Raw genomic sequence first — 12,696 nt, forward strand, 5'->3', positions numbered from 1 at the left:
TGAACTGATTAAGGAACACCGCTGATTTTGATTTTAGCATTCAGCAGTGGCCAAAATTTGCTTTACTGTCATCAACACTGAACTCAGAAAGACTAGAAAGAAACTAATTCTGAGTACTTTTGAAAAGCCCTACCTTAGAAATCCTTACTTTATGTTACTTAAAATATGCAGTTTATAGGATCTACCATGAGAAATTCTGCCAGAGTGGATCTGCAGTGCGGCTGAGAATACAAGCAAACAGATGATCTATATAATACTCTTACTTGAAGCTTTGAAATCTGACAACTAAAAATAATTTTTTGGAAGGAAAACTAATTCCTCTCCATCTCTTTTCCAGTACATGAAATATTCAACTCCAATTTTCTTTTCCAGGAGGAAATGGCAACAGCATTTTGCAAATTGCATTCTGTGCACAAACCTCTCAAGCTTTCCAACTTGTACTCAAACCCCAAGACAATAAAAATGCATATAAACTATTTAGAAGCCCATCAGAATAAAAACCAGAGGTATTTAAATCACATGCTATTTCAAAGTCCAAGATGTTTATTTCAGATTATAAGGAACTTTTTCTGCTGTCACACAAACTTACACAAAATGTCAGAAAGATATAAAATAACCTTATTCCAGACCACGTGATGAGACTGAATTTGTACAAGTCTGTGGGACCGGACCACACGCATCCCAGGGTCCTGAAGGAACCAGATGAGGCAGTTGCCAAGCCTCACTCACTCATATTCACAATGCTGTGGCTGTCAGGTGAAGTCCCCAGTGACTATAGAAAGGGAAACATCCTTCCCATTTTTAAGATAGAAGGGAAGAGCTGGGGAACTACCAGCCAGTAAGCCTCAGCTCTGCGTCTGAGGGATCAGGGAACAGATCCTCCTGGAAGCTGTGTTAAGGTGCAGATGAGACAAGGATGTGATCCAAGCCATCCTGATTGAGGTAGGTCTGCTCCGTGCTCTTGGTCTGACCCAGAGAATGATGTTAGGAAATCACTAAGGAAAAAGAAAGTGTGCCAAGAAATTATCATAAAACACTGAGAACATGAGAATTTTTATTTATTTGAAAGTGGCTGAGAGTTTTCCTTTTGATTTGAATAATGACTATTAATTGATTACTGAATCAGCTATCAGACAAGTGCTCTGTCTGCATGTCAAGTTATTGGCATGATATGAAACAAAATGGTAAAGAAAAACAGAGAATATTTACCTTCTGAAATGCCCCATGCATCTCAAACTGCTTCACAGTACCATGAGTAATAGTGCTGCTGTCACTTTATGAACTGCAGGAACAGCATTTGCTACATGGTGAGTAACTGCTGCCATGTAATTCTTCTTTAAGAGGAAGAAGTTATAAAGTGCTATCATTTTAAAAATGTATTTTAAAGAAAATTATTAGAGTTGTTGCGTATTTTATTAAAAGATGTCATCCCATGTAAACCATAGGATGATGGAAGGGCTGCTCTCAGCTCTCGCTGACTTCAGACCTACGAATTAGGAGCTGAAAGGGCTGCTCAAATCAAGGTAACTTCAAAACTTCCGAAACTGAGGATTCAAGCCATTCTTAGGCAGGAGGCCACTGGGATCTGTAAAGCAGCACAGTGATAAGCATGCTAGCACAAAGGCAAGACCAGGTCTCCAGAGGTGTAAATCAGCATGAAATTCAACGAAACTGCACTATTTTACTTGAGCAGAGCAAGGACAGGTCCCATCACTTGTCTACAAAACTTGGTTATCTTTCTGAGTTTGCTGTTCATAATAGTAATGTATAACAACATTTGAGGTCCTGTCCTCAGCTGTGCCTCCTCGTTGTCACAGCAGCTCACCTCTCCTGTGCTGCACAGCCTGAAGGGATTGGGTTATATGAAGTGGGGTTACTTGTTCCATTTCTCACAAATCTTCACTTCTGCTAACCTGAACTCACTTCTGATCTTGTTCAGCTTACAATTTGACTAATAATTTACCTTTGCTTTTTTCTTTAAGAATTATAATTTTTTCCTTTCTGGATAAGTGATCTGTTCTTTCATTGCAGTTTCTGCAGTTTAATCCTGAATATCAGTGAATTATTGCTATTTCATAACTTCCTGTTTTTATCCTGAGTAACAATATTAATACTGAGTCTATCTTACCAAGTCTTTGCTTACAGTAGGAGGGATTTTGCTCCCCCAGTACCCACCAAGAGATTCAAGGACACAAGGGACATGAGAAGCCTGACAGCCAGGGACGACTGAGGCAAAGAACTTGTTGAGTACCTCTGGCTTCTCTGCGTCTGTTGTTGCCATTTCTCTCTTTTCATTTATCGGGGGGAATGAGAATCCAATATCTTCAAGTCTGGATGAATAGGAGAGAACACATTATTGCTGGAAACAAACTACATCCTTCTGCATACTTTACTTGGCTTTATTCCCCTCCTTTTTTACTTTCCTTACTAAGTATGTTGTGTGCATTTCATGATTACATTTCAGGGAAAAGAATGAAGTGATGAATCTAATAGGATTCAGTACTAAGATCCTGGGAAGGCTGAATGAGCAATCTTTTCAAGTAGCTTGTGGAGAAAATGCAGAGAAATTATTCCAGAGAGCTCCTATTTATTTTCTTTCACTTTCCAAATTGCATGAGATAACATTCTATTTATAAGGGAGAGATGGTGACATAACCAAAAGGAAGCTGCAATTTCATCCTCCTACATCAGTTGCAATGAGACTCAATGGCAGAAGAGCTAATAAAACCTAAGCCAAATTCCCTTATACAACTTCATCTTCAAGTTCACCTTCACTTCTCAGGAGAAGGACTAAAAAACACTCTGACTCATAGGCCACATACCACCTCTGCTTTGGTGTGCAATAAACCATTGAGAAGGAAATAATAAATGACCTTGCATGCTCCCAGGAGACAAACTAGGGATCTGCATCACCTGCTGTCTCCATGGCCAGGCAGTGCTAAAAGCTGCAACTCCCCACATTTATTTCTCCCTTGGTTTTGGGCACACTCATCTTCCTAGGATTTACCTATTTCCAATTACTCCTCCTGCTCAAGATTTTAATTAGGATTATTTAAATTAAAATGCATATTCTGGATTACATTACCTTGGCACCTTAGATTAAGCACGCATACAATACAATCTGAAGATAATAAATCGTTATTCCAAGCTTCTATACCTCAGCCTGAAAGAGTATTAACGTCTTCAGTGCACTGAGTAAAAACCATAGAACTCAAATGCCAAACCACTGTGAGGAAGTCTCTGATCTTTACATCAAAGTGCACCAAACAGCAAAGACCCTGTTTGCAGCAGTGAATGTCTTGTGAAGGTCATGCAGTTTTCAACTTTGCTTAGATAAACTTAGAAGTACTGATATGTTGAAGAATCCAATGTTAGCTCCATCTGAAACCAAGTGTAAAAAGTGTTAAGAAAGTACATACCTAATATCTAAAGACCACTACAGCTTTATAGGAAGTGCCTGCCTGCTTGCTTTAATCCAAATTAATGCACAGGATGCACACCCATTGCTCCTTAGGTACAAGAGCATTCATACATTATCCTCACCCTACTGATATTTTGCTGGTTTTCTTTCCATAAAGTTTCAAGGTTAACCAGAGTTTGTGTTTGCCAGCTGCAGAACCACAAATTCTCAAGCCTAATGAATATAACTGCCTGCATTTCAAGAGACACTAACGATCTACAATTAATGATGTTAGTTACCTCTGAAAGAGAATCCTGACTAAAATTTCTTTCCAAGTGAGTCCCAATAAGTTTGGACTACTTGCTCACATTCCAAGAAAGCCCTCTAAAAGCTTAAAATAGATAGAGGGAGAAAATGGAAGAAGAACTTCAAAAAGAAAAACAAAACTCACAGTCTACCACTACATCACTAGAGATGTTGATTTCCAGGAAAAAGCTCTTATCCTCTATTCTCCTGTAAGAATAGAATCTTTCATCATCTCTTCAGAACAAGGTGCTCCACTGTTTCTTTTAGGCTTATCTTCGTCCCTTTTCCTTGCCCCTTTTATATAAAAGAATCCCCCTAAGATCATTTTTAAACACTTAGACTCTTTAGAAAGGCTTCTCTTCTGTATGAGTTTGCTCCCTAAGCATCTTATATACTTCATCTTCTTTCCATGCCTCCTTTGATCAAGTCTGAAACCCAGTTATAATAACTTGCTAAAACAGAATAGAAAATGCACTCTTCCTGCCTGACAGACCATCTTGCTGAACAGAATTGAATCTGCTGCAGGTCTAGCCAACAAAACTCTCAAGCATCACCCTTAGATGTGCAGTCAATAATCAGAATTACAAGAAATGTACAGATTAAAAGCTACCTAGTAGCTCTCATTCACTTTTATTCCTCTTTAGCTTTTTCTTGCAATCCCTATTGCACAAAACCTTTATACAGAAACCTATAAAATGAGTCTGGCTTGACATCATTTAGCTGGAAATAGAAGTAGTTAATACTAATCTTTGATAGTGCAAGCCACTCATTGGCCTCTGAGTGTTATCCAGCAAAGAATTACAAGACATGCAAAAAGCACTAACTATGAAGGGCAGTAATGCCTTAGCAGTAAGCCTCTGGAGAAGTCAACAGGTAATCACAAATCTTGGCCTGAAAGAACAGGCTTCATTTTCAGAGTCTTCAAGTAGGTCCTCCAAGGGCACTTTTCTCAGTGCAGAAAGAAGAGGAACAAGTGTCTTGTTGCCAAAGTTAGTTTCCAGAAGTGAAAACGTTTCAAAGCTTATACTTAAGGTAAATCCGACAGGCTAGAAATTATAAACCTTCAAATACTTGCCCCATTTAGCAGATGCTTAAGTGAAGAACCAGAAACTTACTTCCAGTCTAGATGGAATTTTAATCTGACCAAGGTTATTTACATTTGGCCCTAACCCTGCAAGAATCCACTGCACCAACTCAGCAGTAGGGATTGCCTAACAGCCAATTGGAGCTATTGTTATTCTTGCTTATGCCTTCAATTGAAGCATCAGCTAGTAACAGAATACACAAATTACAGTTTCACACTTTCACATGGAAACCTGCATTTTTGACTTAGGAGATGCAGCCTTTCAGTTGCTGGAGAACATTGTTCCTGCTCTCCATAATCCTTCATAATAGGCTCTTTAAAAGGAAGCCTGCAGCAGAAAAATATTTTGTTGTATTTTAAATAGCAATCTTTGAGGATCTCTTCATCTATTATGTCTTCAGCAATTTTGAGACCATCTATTGACTAATTGGACAATATGCAAATTATCATAGCCTATTTAAATAATTCAGAAGTGGGCCACTGACCTCAAACTAAAGTGATTTCAAAGTGAAGTAAATTAACACTCTTAACTTCTGAATACCTTTGAATAGGGAACACCTAGATGAGAGAACTTCACAACACAAGCTTCGTGTATTAACTTTATTTCAGTCAATCCATACAGAAATAAATTGCCCCAGCTTTTAAGAAACTTCTGTTGCAACCAATGGCTAGATTGTTTAAACATGAGCATTGAAGATGTAATAGTCTGAGTCAGTTTCAGTTCAAGACAAAACATTACATAGGACAACTGAGTGATCTTGTGTGAAGTCTGCAATCATCCACTCAACAGATCAGTTCTGATGCCTTGCACATCCCTTGCTGGTTTTCTCTCTATAAAAGAAAAGCTTTATTTAATTTGCAGTCAGCATCAAATACCTGAATGGAGTTAAATGGCCTAAGATTGAACCACATGGACAAGCTACATGACACTAACCTTTAATCAAGGGCATTTCTCCATAAAGATTACATTTCCCAGGACAAGATTTTCCTTGCCCATACAATTAGCACACATTCTGGTCCAGGGCAAGTCTAGGAAGAAAAAACAGATCCACTTTACCAAGATATTATTTAATTTAGTTTGACTGATCTACATAAAATCAGTTTTAAAAACTCTAGACTTCCACAGAGGCTTCCAGAAGTCCAAACTAGTTTCAAACTAGGTGGGTTTTTTTTTTTTTTTTTTTTTTTTTTTTTTTTTTTTTTTTTTGTTGTTGTTGTTGTTGTTAGTTTGTTTATTTAACTTTCAGTTAAGCAATAATTTAAGCTACTTAGATAGAGACAACACAACCCCATCCACTCAAGTCTGATAAGACTTTTTACACTACGTACCTGGAAGACCAATCAATTTACAAGGAACTCTTTTGACTCCATATTGTTTATCTCATGAGGCATATTCTAGGCAGTCAAGGAGCACCAACACACTTGAACTCTGAAAATTGAAAAAGATTAATGTGAAACAGAATTAGATAACATGATCATCAGATGACTTCCTCAATCCTAGAAGCTTCTTTGAAAGCTATAAAGTTGACTCATTAACTTTCTGAAATTCATGAAAGTGGTTTTATGGTTTCATTAACGTGTTCCTCTCAGCGTGATCCAAAGAAGAGTTTCAGCCTCACCTCTGGGTTTGAGAGAGAACTGTTATACCCCTCCATACTGGCCACTTAAGACACTGAGAGACTTAAGAGGGCAAAGCTAAAAAGGGGAGTAGATCATACCAATTTGTTCTAAGATTATTTGAATTTACTATTTACTCCAATCAGACAACTTACTTGAAACTCATGAATTATCAAAAAAGCATGACTTAAAATGGTCAATAACTCATTAAAGTAAAAAGCACTTACCTTCTTAACAGGAGGTATTATTCATTCCTAAGGAATCCTGAGGACTGCTTTCAGTTTAGGTGTGATCATCCATTTCTAGCCCGCTTCAATCATGAAATCACTAAGTGACTCCTAATAACAGAGAGGCCAATTATTACAGTGTAAAATTTCAGAAGTCACTTATGAAGTTCATCATCAAATATCTACAGCAAGGTATAGTAGATGGTTTAATCAAACGGATGAGAATATCCTTATCCAATGCAGCCATTTAAAGTAAATAATACATATCTTCTTAATATTGCTAAATACACTGCTAAACAGAGCACTTAAATTACTTCTGGTGCTGACATTACCAGAAGCTGGGAGTTCTCAGCTTTAGGAGAAGCTTTAACTGGCTAATTCCTTACCACTGTGTGCCTACTTGCTATACCTTGCAACAAATCACAGGGAGACACCGAAAGCTACTGTATCAGATAGAAGAGGAGGCCGGGCCTAAGGAAAACTACCGCACAGAGGCAGAGCAACGACGGGTTGAGCTCGACCTGTGAGACCCAGCGGGGGCAGAGGAAGGCTCACTCTGAGGCGGCACGCCCACCTACCGGCATCGGCAAGCGAGGCTCCAGCCCCAGCACGGCCATGGCAGCGGCCGCCGGGACGGGGAGCGACCAGCTGGGCAGAACCCCGGAGAGCATCGGGAGACCTCGTGGGGACCTCGCGCCGGAGCTGGGGAAGCAGAGAGAAGTCAGCACGGGAAGGGAATGGAAGGAGCCGTGGGGCGGAGGGAAGGGACGCTTGTGCCTCACGACAGGATGCAGGACGGAGGGGCGGCTCCGCACTGTGTTTATGTGAGGAAGGCGCTCTATCCCCCTGTGTTGACTCCTCGGGGCACTGCCAGGCTCCGAGAGGGCAAATGTGAAGGGAAGACGCGATGTAGGCCCCCGCCCCGCCCTCCGCCCACCGGCACGAGCCTCCCCCAGCCTTCACGCCACCCGCCCCTCATACAAGAGGAACGCCAGGCGGATGCCTTACCGCCTCACCGCCGGGCGGCGGGGAAAGAGGGCGGGCGGTGCCTCCGCGGCCTTTAAATACGGCCCGCCGCTCCCGCGAGATCCGCGCGAGCCCGACGTCTCCGGAGAAGGTGGGGAGGGGGAGCCAGTGGCACGGGCGCCGTCGCCTGTTGGTTGAGTAGGAGCACGTGACCGGAGGCGGCAGCACGTGACCGCAGGCGGCATTCCGCTCCTCACCGGACGGGTAGTGGGATGTGCGTGCTGGTCTCGGGGTCGCTGGAGCTCGGGGAGGGCTCCAGGCCTCTCAGTCAGGAGCGAGCTAGGGCCTGTAAGGCTTCTGTCGGGACGTGGCTACTCAGCTCTGCCCGGATGACAGCTGCGTGGGTCCGGAGGTCTTTAACGTGCAGACGTTCGGTGTAAAGTAGCAGCTGCATAGCGGTTTCAAGAAGCTAAATACAGCTGATCTCTGTCTAAACTCCCGTCTAAGCCCTTCTTTAGGAGACTTAGGATTTGCGTGTAAGGCTGGCGAGGCAAGCCCCAAGGCCGTGCTAATATCCCGCTGACTCCCAGCAGGTGAGCACGCCTGGGCAGTAGGCGCAGGGCCGGCCGGCCCGGCACGTTCGAGTTACACACAGCACGTGTCACCAGCCCTGGACGCACTGCCTGGCCTTGGAGGTTTCTGATCTCTGAATTACAGTCAACCAGCCTAGTTGGTTTGATTCAGGCTAAAACAGACACATAGTAACAACCAAGGGATAGTTAGAGAAGTTTTCTTACCACTTGTAGATACTTGGCTAAATCTTGATACAAAATATAAATCTTAAAACACTGTTGCAGGTGCAGTCCTTTTGTGACAGTATGCCTGTTACCACGATATCAGGATTGAAAAGCAGCCTCCTGACTACAGGTAAGCCACTCTGTTTACGAGTTTGCAGATGCACCTAGCTTCAGGTGATTTCACGTGAGGGTCTGCACAATAGCTATTTTTCTACAGGTAGGCAAGTAAGCTGGGTCAGTCTGTTCATGTAGTTTAGTCAACAGCATAAAGAGGCATTCAGCCTTTACATTTTTACCATTCATGGCTTTTACTATGAAAGTTTGACTAGTAAACACAAAAGTATTAGGGGAGTGGGGGGACAGGAATGGTTAAGGAGAGCTGTTTCAAGACCTTAAGATTCAGGTTTTTTGTGCTGTTTTTGATCCACAGTGATTACCTCCTGATAAAGCAAAGCCATCACTTCTTATGAGTGTGAGGGGTTAGCAGGCAGGTTGTGCACGTGCCCAGGAAAAGCTCATCAAGTCCCTTGTTGATCATGCCAGTGGTCCATTTTTCCTGTTGACACCAGGGCACCTCTGTTTTAGGCAGTCACCGTGAAGAATATTTTGAGGTCTGTGTTTTGAACTTACCTAAGTGACAACTGGCTGTCTTGGTTATTTTGTGCACTTAGTGTTGATTTTTTAAAGGAGCCTATGGTGATCTGAATTCAGCTGTTCAGATTTTGTAGGTTGGTGCCCTAGTCATCAAGGTCCCTCTTTGTAGGATGCATGAATTTCTCTATGTCATTGGTTTGATACCTTTCTAAGTGGACAGAATTTCATTTGTTCAAAAATATCACACTGAGTTCATCAAAATGCACAGTTATTTTTAACGTTTCTATTCAGTTTCACTTCTTTTCTCCACATAGATATGAAGGAAAATCAAGCAAGCAAAATCTTGATATAGCTGTCAATCTTTGCTGATAAATGTCAGTATCCGTCTGCATTATATAACTGGCAGATTTGGAACCTTACTAAGCAGTTGTTTCTATGTGTGTTTGTTTGTTTGTTTTTTAATCTATATGTCCGATGCAATAGGACTGTGTCTTAATTAAATCCGTGGGATGTTAATTCATTAAAAATGCAATTTGATTAATTTATGCCACCATTTACATGAAATGAAAGGGCCGTTTCAAATTCATGCCCAAAATAGACTAAATACAGCTTCCAGCCTATCTACTATCAAAATATCCTTTGTGTTTTGTTCTCTCTATGTGAGACAAAATTAGAGCCTGTAGAATAGAATAAAAACAATAAAAGAAATCCTTGGGGGTATGCAAACCAGATTTGTTATTTCTGAAGGTTTCTGGTGTTTTTTCTCAGTGAACCTTTTCTGAAGAATGGCAAATTACTTCCATGGCTATGAAGTCTGGTCATCTCAGCAATACATAATGGTTAGAACTCAAATGGTGCTTTCCACTCTGCCAATATAATGTTAATATTAGCACAGGTAGGCTGGATTCACAGATGAATTTAATGCAGACTTTCATTTTCTCTGCTTTAAGTTTGGTAGGTGACAACTGAGTTTGCTAAAATTCTAAAAATAAATGATGATAACAATGTAACTTAAAAAAAATTACAGAATTGGGAAAAAAAAAAGTGGGTAGTAACTGCCATGAAGCTGATAATGTCCTAGAGAAGAAAGCTGAGGCTTTTATTGGACTAAGGGACGCCCGAGAACCCCTCCACATTTGTTTTCCATGGACTGCCATGAACTTTAGAACACAACACACTTCTATCATTAGAACTCCAGAAGTCAATAGAATATCTCCTGTGGACCTGTTAGGAAGTTCAGTCCATGGGCTGCAAGCTGGCATTTGGCATTGTACTAAAGCTTCCAATCTGTTCTGCAATGGAAGCCAACTTTCATGGAAAATATCTGTTGTTAACTTTAGAAAGGGATTATCATGGAGCTTTCTACTCTGTCTTCTCTTTTTCTTGGATGTAGCATTAGAAAGTGCAATTTTTCAGCTTTGCAGTGGTCCCCACATAGGTGAATTCCTATTACTCTGACAGCCCAAAGAGCTGATCTTTCTCACTGAAGTTAATGATGAGTTGTACTAAAAGCTGAAGGCATTATGTAGCCCAAATAAGGTTAAAAAGCTTTGGCCTAGTGTTTATACAATGTGTGACTGTCTTACCTTGCAGAAAAATGGAATACCAGGCAGATTTGTATCTCTAGAATAAAAATTCAATGCTGTGGGAACAACAGTCACTGAAATTTCCCTTTTCTCAACAGAAATCAACCTAAAAACTGTAGTCTCAGTAATCTGAGGGGTTTGTATCTGTCCTTAGTGCTCATGCTTCTATCAGCATATTTGTTCATGCTTTTAAATCTACAGTGATCATTTTTGTAGAATAAATATTGTGATATGTGAAAGATGATAAAGTGTTTCTAAAATTCTAACCATACTGATAGTAGTGCTGATAATGAATTCAGCTATCTTGGATAGCTGAATTCTCTTTAATTTCTGTTACGTACTCTCCCACCTCCCAGAAAATCTGAGTCTTGTTTTAACTGCCTTTTCCACTAAAACTTGTCCCTATTTCCTAGAAATTGAACCCAAATATGATTATTCCAAAGACTTTTTCAGCAAAATTGATGGATGATCTCCCCTTTCTGGACTTATTTCAGGGATTGGTTGTTACAACAAAAATTTAAATGAACCCTCTGCAAATTCCTCATTTCTGGAAATGAAATGGAATGTTTTCTCTTAACAGTGAGCCAGTATTAGCTTTGCTACCAACTATGCTGTGTACATTTGGACAACTCACACGAAGTTTCTGCTGCCTGTTTTCTTTGTAAAATAGGCTGATATTAACTCGTCTCCCAGTAATTTGACAGCTCTAAGTGAATGTTTGCAAAGTAGTCTGAGACTTTCAGGTGGAAACCATTAGGAAAGTCACAGCCTCAGCCAGCCAAAGGGAGTATTTACAATAGGTACTTATTTTATATAGTGAAATACAAATGTTGGAATGTATAACCAGATGAAAAAAAGACTGACCTGAAAGTGAATGCAGGAGGAGAAAGACCGCTCTAAAAGTAAATGCAGGAGACGTTTTTTGACCTTTCAACAGAAATTATGTAAGTGCTCTCAGGTTATAAATAGCCCCTTGTTTTCCTTCTCTTTGTTTAGCACTCAGAAGTAACACTGGGTTACTTGTTTGTTATGAAGAGATAGGGCAGTGCTTTGGAGTGGGAACAATTGCTCACTGTTCTTTATTTACACAGATCCTATAGTGTTTGCAGCTAAATTTTGTTGCTTTTCTTAGCAGTTTTTTATCTTCAAAAAGCTACAGAAATGAACTTTCTAGTTCTGAAAACAACAACCCCGAAGAAAATCCATAGCACTCACCAACCCATTTCAAGAGGGAAAGTTTCTTTTTGTCTGGCCTGATCTGTGGCTTAAGAGCAAATAAGTCGGTGCTAAATGATCATTAAACTAGCACATTCCTTATTCAACCCTTAAACAGAAGGTACTAAATGCTTTGTAGAGCAGTATGTGAATACATGTGTGTGTCTGTATGTCCATATTTCAAAATAAGCATATCTTCCACAATGTCCAATTCCTTTAACAATGACAAAGAGCTTATCTAGTAGCAATTTATTTGGCAGCACCAACATGTAACAAACAGAAACTGCCTGGAACCTTACTCTGGAAATCAGGGAATGTGGATCAGCAAGAAAGCAGAAGTATGGAAATACCTCTTATCCTTGGGGTGCCCCGGGGGTTGGGGCATTTTGAACATCTACCTTGTATTTCTTTAGGTTTTGTGACCTTGCTGTTACCATGTATGTAAATTACTTTGTTGCCTTATTTATAAACCATTTATAAAATGGTTTATTTGCTTCATTGATTTTCACTGAGAGAGAGCATGATACCCTACAGTAAATCAAAATAAATACTATGTAGCAAAGAGAATTGAGGTGGTCTTCTGAATTAAAGGGATTTGGGCTTAAAAAACAGCTACAGTATAGTACATTCAATCTCTGTGGGCTACTTTGAAATGCACTGGAGATGGACTCAGGCCTCAATTGCTTCATGACTGCAGCTGGAGGTGGCCAGTCATGAAATGACACCTGGGCTGAGCTCCTGTTTCCTTTGGTTAATTCAACAAGATCTGTAATATTACTTTTAATCCAGACCCTAGGGGTTGTGCAAATTAATACTTGAAGTGAGTCAAATTGACATATAGTGCAAGATGGTTGACTTAATAAAATTACACCGAAGATGATTTTTTTTCTTCTGTAGTATTTTA

The 12,696-nt window shown here is 40.3% G+C and overlaps 1 long non-coding RNA gene and 1 other non-coding gene across 5 annotated transcripts; both read right to left on the reverse strand.

Moving 5' to 3' along the window:
* Nucleotides 1-520: 520 nt before the first annotated feature.
* On the reverse strand, nt 521-11,515 carry LOC122179976. Of its 4 annotated transcripts, none has more exons than XR_006178872.1 (7): nt 11,442-11,515; nt 7,643-8,048; nt 7,213-7,336; nt 6,635-6,745; nt 6,120-6,219; nt 5,725-5,819; nt 521-5,621 (listed from the first exon to the last, which is right to left on the reverse strand). It is a non-coding gene; the product is annotated as an uncharacterized LOC122179976 (long non-coding RNA). The 4 variants fall into 4 exon arrangements; XR_006178875.1 differs by lacking the exon at nt 11,442-11,515 and having other exon boundaries at nt 521-995; nt 1,210-5,621; nt 7,643-7,745; XR_006178873.1 differs by lacking the exon at nt 11,442-11,515 and having other exon boundaries at nt 521-2,330; nt 7,643-7,735.
* LOC122180562 lies at nt 6,366-6,483 on the reverse strand. The gene has a single exon (XR_006179158.1). It is a non-coding gene; the product is annotated as a small nucleolar RNA SNORA26 (small nucleolar RNA).
* Nucleotides 11,516-12,696: the final 1,181 nt, after the last annotated feature.

Source organism: Lagopus leucura, unplaced genomic scaffold, assembly GCF_019238085.1.
Source record: "Lagopus leucura isolate 7727_CA_CO unplaced genomic scaffold, USGS_WTPT01 Super-Scaffold_100004, whole genome shotgun sequence".
Classification (NCBI taxonomy): Eukaryota; Metazoa; Chordata; class Aves; order Galliformes; family Phasianidae; genus Lagopus; species Lagopus leucura.